This window comes from Schistocerca serialis, chromosome 2 (genome assembly GCF_023864345.2).
Source record: "Schistocerca serialis cubense isolate TAMUIC-IGC-003099 chromosome 2, iqSchSeri2.2, whole genome shotgun sequence".
Classification (NCBI taxonomy): Eukaryota; Metazoa; Arthropoda; class Insecta; order Orthoptera; family Acrididae; genus Schistocerca; species Schistocerca serialis.
Window position 1 is genome coordinate 255703117 of NC_064639.1, and position 15747 is coordinate 255718863.

Consider the following 15747-nt stretch of genomic DNA (forward strand, 5'->3'; position numbering starts at 1 on the left):
ACTAAGAAGGTTCACTGTTATCCATCATTTTGTACACCCTGCTTACTGTAGGACATTTATTTCTGTACGACTTAAGTTTTCCTAAATACACAGCAATGAATAAGGGAAAAAAATCTTAGTTTTCCTCTCCACATCCCCTAATCGAAATTTAGGTGTGTTTATCTGCCGGATGCTGCGAGAAGACATCTTATTTAGCTCATCCGTTACGCTGAATTCACTATCGATATTTTCTCTGTTGTGACCGTTTCCATAACAATTTGCCACGCACAAAACGACCTACGTCCTCGAAGGGCTCCGATGAGTAGTGCTGCTAAAATTTAAGATTACTTTAGGAACAGCAGTCACCAGTAAAGAAGTAGCACATTGTTTTGTAATGAAAATGTGACAGAATTAACAGCAGTTAGAGAAGAGGAAGGATACGCTATGAGTAAAGTAAAGAAAGACTGAAAAATGTTGAGAAAGACAAATGCGAAGGGATCGGGAGTGAGTATGGGTGTCCGCAAAAATTTACAAGTGGCCGGGGAGGAAGTTGGAAGGGGGAAGGTGTAAGCCGCAACGAGAAAATGGTATAATTGTCCATGGGCATTGTTGCAACAAAACATAAGTTATACAGTAACTGCTAAAGCCACAGTACTGTCACACTGCTACTGGCCACGCAATGCTATAACAGGCTAAACGAGTGGTTTCGCAGAATCACAGGAAATCGCTTCTGGAAGTGTATTACAATTCTATAATGAATAAAAATTCAGAACTCCAGATTTATGGAGGGGAGCGAACTACCGCCCCGCCCCGCCCCCCCCAAATCCCTCCCACCCCTCCAAACCTTGAGAATGCCCGGCGGGGGGGGGGGGGGGGGGGCGGCATGCCGCGAGGGGGGGGGGGCGGCATGCCGCGAGGGGGGGGGGGGGTCGGGCAGCGAAGGAATAATTAGAGAAACACGCGCGCGCACGCGCACACACACACACACACACACACACACACACACACACACACACACAGAAGTTTGCCTTCTTGGTGTAAGAGAGGAGCAAGAACAACATGCTCTACATGAATAACGAAAGAGAGTGAGGGGAGCGAAGGAAGGACAAGACACCTTCATTTTCCAAAATGAACCGACAGACAAATGGAAAAAGAAAATGTTGACTCCAGGCATAAAGAAGGTGGAAGCGCACGACATTCGTGCCACATATGATTACGATTGTAAATATTGAGCAAGCAGTAAAGGAAACAAAAGAAAAATTCGGAGTAGGTATTAAAATTCAGGGAGAAGAAATAAAAACTTTGAGGTTCGCCGATGACATTGTAATTCTGTCAGAGACAGCAAAGGACTTGGAAGAGCAGTTGAATGGAATGGACAGTGTCTTGAAAGGAGGATATAAGATGAACATCAACAAAAGCAAAACAAGGATAATGGAATGTAGTCTAATTAAGTCGGGTGATGCTGAGGGAATTAGATTAGGAAATGAGGCACTTAAAGTAGTAAAGGAGTTTTGCTATTTGGGGAGCAAAATAACTGATGATGGTCGAAGTAGAGAGGATATAAAATGTAGGCCTGCAATGGCAAGGAAAGCGTTTCTGAAGAAGAGAAATTTGTTAAGATCCAGTATTGATTTAAGTGTCAGGAAGTCATTTCTGAAAGTATTCGTATGGAGTGTAGCCATGTATGGAAGTGAAACATGGACAATAAATAGTTTGGACAAGAAGAGAATAGAAGCTTTCGAAATGTGGTGCTACAGAAGAATGCTGAAGATTAGATGGCTAGATCACATAACTAATGAGGAAGTATTGAATAGGATTGGGGAGAAGAGAAGTTTGTGGCACAACTTCACCAGAAGAAGGGATCGGTTGGTAGGACATGTTCTGAGGCATCAAGGGATCACCAATTTAGTATTGGAGGGCAGTGTGGAGGGTAAAAATCGTAGAGGGAGACCAAGAGATGAATACACTAAGCAGATTCAGAAGGATGTAGGTTGCAGTAGGTACTGGGAGATGAAAAAGCTTGCACAGGATAGAGTAGCATGGAGAGCTGCATCAAACCAACAACATAGCCATATTCTCATACCAACATGATCAAAAAACAAAGGTTAAGATGTGCACTTTAAAACACAGAACTAGAGACATCTGTTATATTTGCGATGCCGTGCTTTCTAGGAGCTGCGCGATCTATCACGGGAAGCACACAGCTAACGGTGTGACTATTTCGCAACACGACGGTGGCAATCGACGCGGATGAAACTACCATCCTCGAGCAAGATTGGAAGCCGTCAAACATTAACTCACGACTACAGACTGCAGTCAGAGCGGCAGAGCCTTGATGGTGAAATGGCGTGTTAGAATAAACGTCGACAAGTGCGAAGCCGTTCTGTTCACTAGAAGACCGAAACTACTGCGCAAACATCACCACTGCAACCCAACAACACTACATGCACGCCCAATACGTTTCGTGTCTGGCTGGACCGGAAACTGTTCTGGGGGGACCACATTCAACACGTGACCAACAAAGCAAACGCAACTCTACCCTATGCTTAACAGGCGTAGCACACTGAATAGGAGGGTGTCCAGGTCCATGTACACCACACGTATCAGACCTCTTATGACGTATGCTGCTCCCGTCTGGGGATAAGCTGCGCCCACACGCCTGCGCCCTCTGCAGCTCATACAGAACAAAGTACTCAGAATCATAAGCAACGCTCCGCGCTACACACGCACCGCGGATCTTCACCGGGAATATCGACTAGATATCATCTTGCAGGTATTCCAAAAACTCTCCAAACGATTGTACAGAAACACGAGACACTCGCGTAACCGGTTTATCCTCTCTCTGGGTAACTACGACCACAACCATAGATGGAAACATAATAGACCAAAGACACTATTAGCAAGAAACTAAACATCTACGGTCCATAGCACGCTGACACGACAGTGCTGGCGAGCCCCTGCAACACAGCTACCACTGGCAACCCAAGATGCTCTACCCGCCGAAAAACAGGCAATTGCAGGGAAACCGTACTGTACACAGCACGCAACCCAGCCCCCCCCCCCCCCCCCTGCACTGTGAGCTGATCTATGACCGATCGCCCACTAACGTATGACGACCTTGAACTGTTACAGGAACGCAGCAGCTGCAGCAGGCCCTACAACGAGCACCCGCAACGACAAAGATAACGACGCACGATACCTCGCACTAACATATCCACACCTTGCATGCACTGTTGCAGCTAGCAAGCCGCTACTGCGCTTACTACCCGTCCTACTGTCGCAGAGGTTTTTTTGCCTTGGCGCTTGCCTTGGCACTTTTTTCCCTCTGCCCTTACAAACCGCTCCCCTTCGATCGCTTTCGTCCACTTTCTGTCTCCTGATGGACCATGTCAATGAGTAATCCTACCCAGACGCATGGACAACATCACAGCCCGCATCCTGTGACTCACGATATGAAAACTAACATGTTATACGGAAGTGACAGTAGAACTTTTGGTTTGGTCACCACGTTGGTGCGGGCGTGGAGGGGCCCCATCCAAATTTTCACTCATGTGTCATAAGGACTGTAGTACCTGAACATACTTAGTTGAAACAAATGCTGCTGCTTTAGTACGACCAGCTTCTCAAGCGTTTGTGACGACTCGAGGTTCCGTTTTACGAGACTACTTAACACATTACCGGAGCACCGGCCTAAGCAAAACTCTACAAGTCTGGCCGTTTCAGCATTAATTTTTTATCTTCCATCAGAGACTGGTATCATTGTAAGTTACAACGAATCACGTTACTTCAAAAAACAATAATAATAATAATAATAATAATAATAATAATAATGAAATGGCAGAGTCGAAGCATGGCATACTAAAGAATGGTGATGAGTATTTATCTTTACATTTATGTGCGTATCACAGTGAAGTCATAGCGGACTATACCTGCTTTGAATAATGGACACTGTATTTGTACTACTTTTGAAGAGGAAACAGCTGTGTCCCCTATTCGTGGAATGGGCCAGAGCCGCCTGTGTTAAAGATCGCTTCATTTCGATTCCAGAAGTGATCGAGGTACGAGTCAACAGCTCATAACCACCCTGGACGATCTTTCATTTCTGTTCATGCCAAATATACTGTTAACGCATTTTTTAACTGGAGCCGTTACCAGTAGTTTCAACTTCGAATGAACAGCAGGCACCCAAGCGTTTGGTGGAAGATTAGAACAAAAAATAACGAGACCTGAACTTCATTAGGACAGATTTGTGGTCTGCCACTGCTCGGTGGTAAGCGCTCTCGTACGGTATGCCACTGCTCGAAAAACTTTGAATCTCGATTTCTTGAAAGTGCTTGAAAAGCTTATTATTAGAGCAGCATTTTTTGTTACATCTAAGTACGTACTACAATCTTGAGACAGCAAAATCTACTACCTGTTGTGTGTATGCTTCCCTTGTTTGTAGGAAGTCATTTCATTATTAGTTTCTCCATGTTCGAAGGGCGATGATCAATTGTATGTTAAATTAATGAATAGTGGCGCCAGTTGCTGATCTTTATTCTAGGCCTTTTTCAAATGTGTCAAACTACCGTTGTTAAAAGATGCTAAGATACGTACAGTTTAAGTTCAGAAACAATCTATACTTCTCTGCGCTATAGGGAAGCAACGACAAATAGCAGAAACAACAGAAGTCAAGTGGATTTAAAAACTGACGCCTGCTTAGTGTACTACAAACGTTACGTTGATAACATATTCCGTCTTATTCAAAATGGCTCTGAGCACTATGGGACTCAACTGCTGTGGTCATAAGTCCCCCAGAACTTAGAACTACTTAAACCTAACTAACCTAAGGACAGCACACAACACCCAGCCATCACGAGGCAGAGAAAATCCCTGACCCCGCCGGGAATCGAACCCGGGAACCCGGGCGTGGGAAGCGAGAACGCTACCGCACGACCACGAGATGCGGGCTATTCCGTCTTATTCTGTGGCTCACAACGAGAATATGTCCGCAGCTCGTGGTCAAGGGGCTAGCGTTGTTGCGTCTCGATCACGGGGGTTCCGGGTTCGATTCCAGGCCAGGTTGGGGATTTTCTCTGCCCAGGGACTGGGTGTGTTCTCATGATTTCATCATCACCATTTGTGAGAGAGACTAGATTGGATTGTGAAAAGAAAATGGACTGTGTAAAAATTGGTACGGGCGTTATGAGCGCGCTGTTGAGCGTCCGACAATCCAATCACCACCACCACCACCACCACCACCACCACCACAACAACAAGAATTTGGCCAGTGTGGAAATGTCTTTAACAAAATGCATAATTTTTATTGGCAAGCACCAGCGGGAAAAAAGCATTAACTTTTTATTTCCACTGCCATGAATCATTGTTACTCTGCTGCTACTGCGTGGGGGTGAGGTACGAGATTACGGCGTTTTCCAGTTCTTTCCTGAAGCTGCGGTGGTTTCCTTCGTCAGTAGCGACTAGAATGTGACGTCGACCTGTACTATTACTGTTCTTTCATGTTAGCGGTCTCTCAGATCGCAAGTGCGACTTTGCGTTATAGATTCAGTAGCCAGCTCTTCGTCTACTGTTCGTGTTATGGAACCTGATTTTGAGGATACGTTTTTTAAAAAAAAAACCTGTGGACAGTTTAGGAAGTGATGTTGGATCAGATAGCGACAATCAAACTGAAAGCGAACATAATTCAGGGTAGGAACAGTGCGAAAGTGAAGATTAATTTGTTTTCCCACCTGTGAATGCCTTGAATGAAACACGTAATGAAGACAGCGGTGTAGAGACAATCTTTAGTAAAGGTTTTTCTAGAGGTATATATGGTCGAAACAAATAATGCTTGTCGTCTAAGCCTCTTCCAACGTTGGCCAATTGCATTTTTCCGCATGTTGGACATAAGTGGGGTGAAAGCGTTTGTCTTTCGTAATTCCTACAAAGACGACACTCAGGTATGCAGCTTTAATTTTTGCTAACTCCTTGCTGGCACCACACACAAAATGCGAGTCAATAACTATCACCTACCCCGTGCACTTCGTGCATCCATTCACCGTAGAGGTTAGGGAAGGATGGGGAAAGAAGTTGGCCGTGTCCTTTCAAAGGAATCATCAACATTTGCCTGGAGCGATTTAAGGAAATCACGGAAAACTTAACGAGGATGGGCGGACGAGGGTTTGATCCGTCATCCTCCGGAATGCGAGTCCAGCGTGCTAACCACTGCGGCACCTTGTTCGGTATCCCATTCAGTGTTTTGGGTGTAGAGAACGGAATTAGTTATAGAACGATTGGAAAAACGCAAAACATGCCCCACCTGTCGCCCAGAAACGAAGAGAAACACGCCTTTGTTGCAAGAAACCAATCTGACTCTAATCTTTCCAAAAATGTCCTGGGAGCGCAAACAAAACCTCTGTACCTAAAATAAAAATTCAAAAAGTACAAGTGAAATTTTAATTTTTTTGAATGTTTTATGGGATTTTTTATGTTTCATTATTAGATGTATAATACAAAATAAAAAAGATATAGCAAAAAGTAATGTTTGGAGTGCAAGGTATTTGAGTTTTCATAATATTAACATTAGCATGTAATAACTGTGTTCATTTTGAGCAGCTTTCTGTTTAAATGCGTTTTTTCGTAAAAATAATCTTTAAAATTTATTTGAATATATATTTTGTGTGGTATTAATCTAACCCTTTGCATAAAAGCTGTAGGCTACTTTTTTCACTGAAATTGTTAAATGCAATTTTTATGGCTATTTAAATACACCACTCTGTTAGGCTGCACCTACGACTGTGACAAAAAAATGACTAAGGGTTGAACTGCCACTACATGCTAATGAAGTAAAAAAGGAACTTCGCTGGTTGCGAAATATATCCAGGAATGACGGCTATCATAGCATGGTCGATGATGAAATTTATAATTTCATTTCATCTAAAAGGAATCAACAAACACAAAACGGGGTACTACATAACAAATAATTCGTACTGTTTCCTTTCAATGGGCAGGTCTCATGTAAACTGAATAGGTTTTAAAAACCATGTAAACATCGCATATACATCTCAGCCTACATTTTTACGTCTTTCAATATATGGCATTAACACAACGCAAGACTAATATCAAAACTGTGGCACACACAAAATTTAGTGCCCTGATTGCAAGGCTACCTACATCAAACAAAAGGGGAGGAAATTTAAAATGCAATACAAGTAACACACAGAATTAAAACGAAAAGAACCTAAGAAGTAAATGCACCTACGCAGCTCACTTCACACAAGATAGTTACACTGTGCACAACATCGGAAACGATCTGGTAATCCGTTATACAACGAAGAAGCGGTACTTTATGGACATATATAAAGAAATAGAAATTTATACTCACCTGGAAAAACCAAAGAAAAACACGCTTGAAGAGCAATACACACTAAGAAAAACCGATTCTGGCAACGTCCTTTAGAGATGCTGCGCTACTTCGAAAATGTTTACGAATATGCTTTTGTAAGCAGTCTGCGGTGCGTCCCATCTACGCCAGAGCCCTCTACTGTCCCCTGTGGTTCAACTTTAGCACGCTAGAGGACATAACATTCCACTCACTTCGACATCACGTCCACTGCGACTATATTACACTTTAATTAAATCTAAAAAAAAAAAAGTTTTAGTCTTTTGTTGGTAAAGCATGCATTTTGATATTTTAACAGTCAGAATACAACTTTTCTAAAAGCTATAGCATGCTAATACTTTCAATGTATCAAATTGTACAGATTTTATAATCAAGAAAAAATATGTCTTTGGGCATATAACTTTTTCAATTCATGCAGCTTTTACTGTTTTTATCATCTGACCTTGCTTCTCTATAGTACAACGAAAGTTTTATTTCTGTTTTTTTATATTATTTCTGTAGTTTCCTGTTATGTAAAATATTTATATATCCATCGTATTATGCATTAACAATGGCAATTTCAGATACACTTGAAAATGATGTGATATAAATGCCGAATGCGGTCGTCGACTTCATAAAGTTCTTATTAACAACGGCTTTTCATTAAATTATATTCATTTTATTGTTAACGTTGAGAGATGCTAAAGGAATAGTGGACGAGTTGACTTAATTGACATCTGTCCAGTCAGTCACCAGCTGGACAAACGGGTAATAGGTAAAGGAAGAACCGTTTCTCCTCGTGCTGCGGGAAACACAGACATGTAGTTGGGTGTTACGTTGTTATTTTTCGTTAGCAGTTTGCTGGAGGAAAAAAATATGACGTCTACATCTATCGTTTTTCCTTATAACGCATCATCCCGCAGACTGGAAGGAAGCTCAGACGTTGACTATTAAATCTGCAGGGCCCATGACTAGACGATTGCATGCAAGCTGACGTCAGATCACGATGTCAATATTTAGTTGTGCTGACAGTAGTGCTTCATACGTCGGCGCTCTGTCCTTGTCGATGTTTGTCTTACTGTAAAACAAGCCCATTTGCTAGCTCAAGTAACGTGCCTCAACTGTGCGATCCTGTGCTCCTGAACCCATCGATTTCATATTCGCGGGCTCACGATCAACGTGAACATAAACCACGTCCTGATTGATGACGACCCTCCCGCTGTTGTATTCCAACACGTTTCTCCATCCTACATGAGATATAATACGATCGTCTCACATACAGCTAATATTCAGAAGCGATTTCTGAATAAGGAACCCGCTGTGTAATGTTCTCTTACATACGGAGTATATGTGACGTTACTCATATCTGCTTTGTGCAGTTGTGATGAAATGCTAATAATCTGCACATCCGAGCATCAGTTCATGGCAATTTGGATGCCGCCTTCATAGTGATGCAGTTTTAATGGTCATCAGTGTACATCGCTAAAAATAATTGCTTACTAATTGGAAATGCAAGCAGTCCCTCTCTCTCTGTCTTCTTTTTGTCAAACCTCGTAGTCGTCGGGCTGTGAGGAACTGATAATAACCGTTTCTGGCTCAAGTTTCCTGTGGAATTGTACATTTTTGGACGTATGTACTTTCTCATAAGTAAACGTACTTGGTTTACAACACTTACATACACAGCTTGCATTATTGCACTGAAGATGTGCAGAAGTTATAATTTGTGTAACACATTATATGACATTACTAATAATATACACATCAACTGGTTCTTCTAAGAAATACATCAATGGGGCAGAAAGAGTTGTCCACCAATACATCCTTAGGCACCTCTTAAACTGTACATTATTAGTAGCTAAGTTTTTACGATTGTTACGAAGCCACAGAAAATGTGTGGTCCTGAATAACGGACACATTTATGGACGAAATTAAATGATTATTAGTCTTCATATAGATTATTCGCGTTTCTACTATTGATTCCATGAAGAGAGCTCTTGCGCAGAGAAAGAGATATTGTTCATGATAAATCTCAATAAGTAGAAAATATTCTGAGAAGCAGTAGTTGGTTTGCCAGCTCCTTGAACGGGCCTAGCGTTACACACTTTTTAACTCGGAAAATTGGCGTTATGCGTATGATCCCACATGAATGGTTGGCAAGTTATCTAATGCCAGTTGGAAACTTTTTTCGACAGTTGGATTACTGACTGACCCCGGTTTGAGGACTGAATTACATCAGAAAAAAAATTAAGGGGGAGTATTTATCAGTTTTCTCTAAAACGACCAGTCGAATGGTTGACAACCACGTGAAATAAGAATTCCGGTAGCGTGTCACGTGCTTAACATTTATGGACTTAGTACCTGTCAGTGATAAGCTGCAACTTACTTGACACATTTTATTAATTGGTAGTGAGAATAAATATAAACTAAACCCTTAACGATATTATCAGTTATGGTTTTTTGAACGAATGTGCTTAGAATTGAAATGTAAATCAGTAATAAAACGTCTCAGACATTGCCAGGCAAATGACAAAAGCTAACACGGTAATACCAAATTCTTACTAGGTTCACGAAGTACACTTAGTTCTTTTCATTTCTTCCGGAGTCTCTTTTTACTTTGAATGACATGCACGTTTCTATCTGCTGGTATAACTTGCAACTTCTCATAATCTTATCTTTATGCCTTTCTTTCCCTCGTCAGCCAGTTTAATGTTTCTTTTTGCACGACCCTAGATAATGCCGGTGTGAATCACAAACAAGACCACTGTTTCCATCACTCTTCCACTACTTTAGTGCCGATCTCTCTCTATTTACCTTTTTATTATGAAGAATAATAGTGCTTCTAGTTCTCGTAATTTTATCTTTGTTTTTTCCCCTTGACCAGCAGTTTAATAGCTCACTTTCTTAGTTATTCCATACACTGCTGGTGTTAACCACACCACTGTTTTTAACACATTCTTTCTAATTTATTGTCGATCCCCTGCGTATTGACAGTTTCCACTAGAATGTTCCAAGGAATGTTGTATGCAGTAGCGCTTCGAGTGAGCGAGGCTTAATTGTACCCATGTCGAACACATTTCCTCATTCGAACTACTGGAAGTTCCTCCACTAAGATAAACAGAAAACTCAAATAACACAGGTCCAGCAATCTATACTTCGCAATTTTTCTCGGTATTTTTAGTTGGTTTTAATGTTTTTTGATACGGTAAATTCAGAAATGTTACTGGTTTCCCCCCGTCACATAAGGTTTTTTCAGGCAGTAATGATGAAGACACAGAAATTCATACAAAACACATACACTGACGAGAAAAATCACAACAACAAAAATTAATTAATGTAATGAAGTTTTGGGAATAAATTTGACTATGTAACATTTTCAAGTGATTATTATTGCAGGATCAATGTAAGTATTGGGGCAAGGTCTGTTCTGCACCAAAGTGCTGTTATCCTAGATGGCAGCGATGACGTCATCCAAGATTGTGGCCGTGATGTCACCCAACCCCAAGGCGGTTTCTGGCCCAAAGTACCGTTATCCAAGATGGTGGGAAAGTGCCACACCCCCCTGCCACGCCCCCTACACCTGGTGGGAAGTTCAAGTTCCATCAGGACAATGCAACCTCTACTAACCTAAGAAAATTGGGGGGAAAGAAAGGTATCCTAGGAACTGGCGCCAAGTTTGAATTTTGGTGGGAAGATAGGTCAACTGGGCTACCTCTATTAACCTAAGAAAATGGCGCGAAAGAAAGGACACTTGGGCTACCTCCATTAACCTAACCCCCACTCCCCTCCTCTCCCCTCTCCTCCACCAGAAAAATGGCGGGAAGTTCAAATTTCAACAGGATAATGCATCACACCAAGGTTATCTCTACTAACCTAAGAAATGCACGGGAAGATAGGTCACTTGGGATACCCCCACTAACCTAAGTCATCCAACCACCACCTCCTACAGATTCATGGGAAAAGGACTTGAATAGTGCCAGGGTGTTGGAGAGGGGAAGGAGAGTACTATATTTATTTTGGAATAATTTATTTAGGGATGGAGTATATTTATTACACTGATGCAAAACACATGCTCTGACATGCTTGGGGTCACGCCACACAGCCTACAGACATGCAAACCCCTAAAAGACTCTGCAACCATGCTTGCTAATCATCAGCTGTTGAAATCATGCACCAGTCTTTATTTAAACAATTTGAGCCACTACCACAATCCCGTGTCTCCACCACGAGGTCTAGAGTCCAACTGACCTAGTACACAGTACTGCTACCAGAAAGCGCTGTTTTCCATTCCGTCTGATGTGTAGACACACTCAGTACTCGTAAACTGTCCAAATAGTGCACAGCACAGCCTACAGACCTGCTCACAAAATAATACAACAGACACGCAAAGAACATACACAGGCACTGCCCACCTCCCCCCCTGTCCACTGGACTGCAGAGGAGGCTAGCTGCAATCCCCACGAAGTGACGTCGCTGTTAACTGCCAAGCCAAGCACAGGTGCACATTTGGGTCCCTCAAGCATGAGATGGCGGCATCCGCTTCATACTTGGCACCTGAGACATTCCTCTCGAAATACGTGATCACCTAGGCGCCATTGATGATGCGATTGGACAGGAGCGAAGACCTATTTTAAAAGTGCAGACGCTCCAAGGTGGGCTGTGCTTGCATGTGTTCAACACTGCTGACGTGAACCCTCCCCCTACCTGCAGTCTGGCAAAGAGCCAATTGCCGAGTGACGCTGCAGAAATCAGTTCCAGAATAGCATACGCTGTATTCTCCCTAGCAATTCTAACAGATCATGCGTGACGTGTCTAGCCATACCTGCATACCCAGCGTGGGTCACGCCTCATGGTGGAATACTCATCCTGCTGTCAATATACCTCTCAGAAACGTTAAACGTTCACACAGCTAAAAGACTGTGCACACTTGCGAAATCACCCTTAATCATAAGAGCATTCTCCTAGTTTGGAAATAGATCGCTGTCTAAGCACAGATGGGGGCAATTCAGAACAATTACGCAAACAGAAATCGAAGCACTGCCATGCAGAAGAGAAAAAAATGTCACGAATTTTCGGTATCCTACAGCTACAGGTCTGGAGATGTCCTAATGCTACAGTGCAGATGAGTGACAGCATCCGCGCCAGAGATGGATGGTATGCTTAAACTTGTCTTTGAACACTTGCTTTCTCAGAACTTTCCATACATACCTTGCCTCCATCTTGTTCAAATCTGTTTGTAGACACTCCTACATCCCAGCACAAAGGCTGTCTTGTGAATGAATCTAGCATTATGATTGGCGCTTATCGAATTTACCCGCCGAATTACTGATGCCATCGATGTGGAAGCACTGTCAGCCTTGTTTCTTCTTTCTGCAGACAAGGTTTTCAGCGGCAAAAAACTATTTTATACAGACACCATATTGCACCAACAATTAAATCCTCTAACGAGCCCTATATATCGTCAAATATGGAAAGACTCTTAATCAATTACAACGCCCACCCACTGAGGGCAAGAGCTTGAATATTAGAACGTGAAATCGACCTGCGACCCATCAATATATCATCGTGTACCCTATATATCATCAAATATGGAAAACCTCCTACGCAATTACACTGCTCTCCCACCGAGGACAGGAGCATGACCAGCTCACCCTCAGTGGACCAAAGTCACACTCAGAACTGTTCTACAAATTCGGACTCGCTTCCCCTTGTCACAAATACTTTGCTGTTTCTGGTCCGGACCTGATTGCTTGCTTGCTTTTCTACACCCATCTCCAGACTGTGGGATTACAAGAACACATGTATTTTTGCACGGTTCGCCTTAATATTTTACTATTTTCGCGGTACTTCTCGATATCAAGCACACAGCAGTAGCCTACCGATCGCTCACACAACATAATTCCGAAGTTATAGACTGGAAATTATTTCTTTACAAACCTGAAACTTTAGCCCTTATCCCGTCTACGGGGACTTTTATGTGAGAACTCGAAACAAATAGAGGAAACTGATATTTCCATCCTCAAATACCGATGTTGGTGATGTAACAGAATCCAAATCATCCCTATAATTTACAAGTTCAACTAAGGTGTTTCTCACGTCTACAGAACCGGCAAATGTGTTTTTCACATGCTAGATGCACGCAACACAATCGATGTTCTCTCAACTGAATAAAGACGTAAAATGTGAAGAAGCAGTCAACTGAACAATTCATATGGGATGGTAAAATGGTCCAGCACAAACACATGTCCATATTGAATCTAGTCAAATTTCCACGTGATCACGAAAGCTATCCAACACATACTAAGTATTAGTTCGCTATTCAGTCGTCTAGAGGACAATCCGGTTAAGACGTCTACATTCCTGCACTCCAACAGGTCTCTCCATTCGGAGGGCTTCTACCTTTAATGGGAAACGTAAATCATCCCCACACATGTCACCAGCACTGCACGGCAAGCATGCACAGGTAGAATCATCACCCTAGGAAACTGGTTACATATATATTTTATCCATGTGCTTACAACTAAATGTTACGATTGAGGTCTCAGTTGAGCGACATTCGACAATGAGTGAAGTATCGGAAATACAGCTGTGGCTCTGGAAATAGAAATATATTTACCATTCTTATGACTTGACATACTCTTCCCTTTGCTATCCCAGTACTCGATGTCAAATCCATACCTTCCTTACGACTGGACATAGTCATTCCCTTTTGCACATGTTGGAACACAAACACACACATTATAAGCCTGATGCTCAAGGCAGTATAACACTTGACCAATAAATGATTCCACATGATGCACAATAATACTGACCGAAAATCAATGATGCGTTGGCATGTCTCATAGGTTTTTTCTTGTGAGTGCTACCACTGTGTCGTAGAAAGAGAGACGTAATCGGTCAGATGTTAAAAAAACCTGATTGCAGCAACTACTGTATGTTAATGTCACAAGCGGTCTTGGTTCTACAGATCCATACAAGTGTCCATGTTAAAAGCTATACTGGCTTTATAAATTGAGGTACGACATAATCTCTGAATGAGGTGGTTTTTTCCAGACAAATACCGAGACGGTGACGGTAGGAATGTGTATTATCAGACCAACAATTAGCCCACATTGAAACCTTGTGATAAAATTACCGCATTTTGAAGGTGATTCGGCTAAGGAACGTGGTAGGTAAGCGGTATTTGCAACTCCCTCACACCGCCCTAGCTAGATAATTTTATAGTATTTGTAACGCATTCTATCTCGATGCAATGTCAGAGGGTCGGTGATATATCCACTGGGCTACAGGCAATGGTTGATTGAGAAGGATCACAAACAGTAGTAGATGATGTGATGATTGAGGTCATAAGACATGTACACAAGCTTTTCAGGTCTCTGATGCCACGCTATCCACTAGAAATGCTGTCTGGGATTTGGAATCAAGTCTTTCCATTCAAGCACATACCTGCAATGTGTCCTTTAACGATTACAACCACTACTCAATCGTATTTCTGGCACTCTTATGTCTCCAAACGATCCACCTTCCTCGAATCTATCTCCTACAGTAAAATTACCGGATAATTTTAGGTAGCCCCCATGCATCCTGCAAATGCCTCCTCAGACACTATGCTACCATCCCCGCACCTTTGCGCACATGATTGTTCCAGTGTACGTCGGAACTGAGTAGGGGTCAGAGGAAACTATATCTATCACTTCCTGCAATTCGTGCAGAAACAGACGAAGCTGAGTTACTGTGACAGAGCTGTGCTTTGACCATTCTATGGAAATGAGGCCTGCTCCTGCAACATGTAGTAGTATAAAAGACAGTACGGGAACTGGGGGAAGGACGTGTGTTTTGCTACTACATTGTGGTGCTTCTCTAAACTACATGCAAATATTACAGATCCATGTCCATTGACATCTATCTCCCCAACACGCTATCTTCTCTATTCTGTACCATCCATCAGAGAAAAATTATGACCTATAAAAGCTCAACTAACTTCATCTGATAGATAACCAGATAAGATTTTTACTGCCTCTCCCTCCTCCCGTAAGTAGAAAACAAATACCGCATGCATGCTGGCATTGAGCACGTGACGATCCTATTAAATATACAGTTATTGATCAACTTCACAGACCAGTTTAAAGTTCCATCACCTGTACTGTAGGAGGATGACCGTATACCCCACAGACCATACTGTAAGCCGCAAGAGACGCTCCATGTGACCCTGTCTCGTTGTTTGAAACATTATTTTTTCTGCTCTAATATGATCTGTACACTGCAAAACATTTTGTTTTTCTGCCACGACTTCGAGGTCTTTGTCAGGTTCTAAACTGACAGTAAGACGCTCTGATCCACTGCCTCTCGCAGACAACAAGGACATCATCCCAAAGTACAGTGATCCAAGAGGTCGCAGTGTGACGCGATTG

At 42.4% G+C, this 15747-nt stretch overlaps 1 protein-coding gene across 2 annotated transcripts in view; it reads right to left on the minus strand.

Moving 5' to 3' along the window:
- Positions 1 to 15747, minus strand: part of LOC126457013 (glutathione S-transferase-like) — a 76120-nt gene that overhangs the window by 48690 nt on the left and 11683 nt on the right. Inside the window, exon 1 of one of the 2 annotated variants that reach the window (XM_050092985.1) lies at positions 7343 to 7495. The exons of the other annotated variant lie outside the window; for it this stretch is intronic. The gene's annotated coding sequence lies outside the window, so the exon portion shown is untranslated. Of the gene's footprint in view, positions 1 to 7342; positions 7496 to 15747 lie in introns of those variants that run through there. 2 annotated transcript variants of the gene reach the window in all.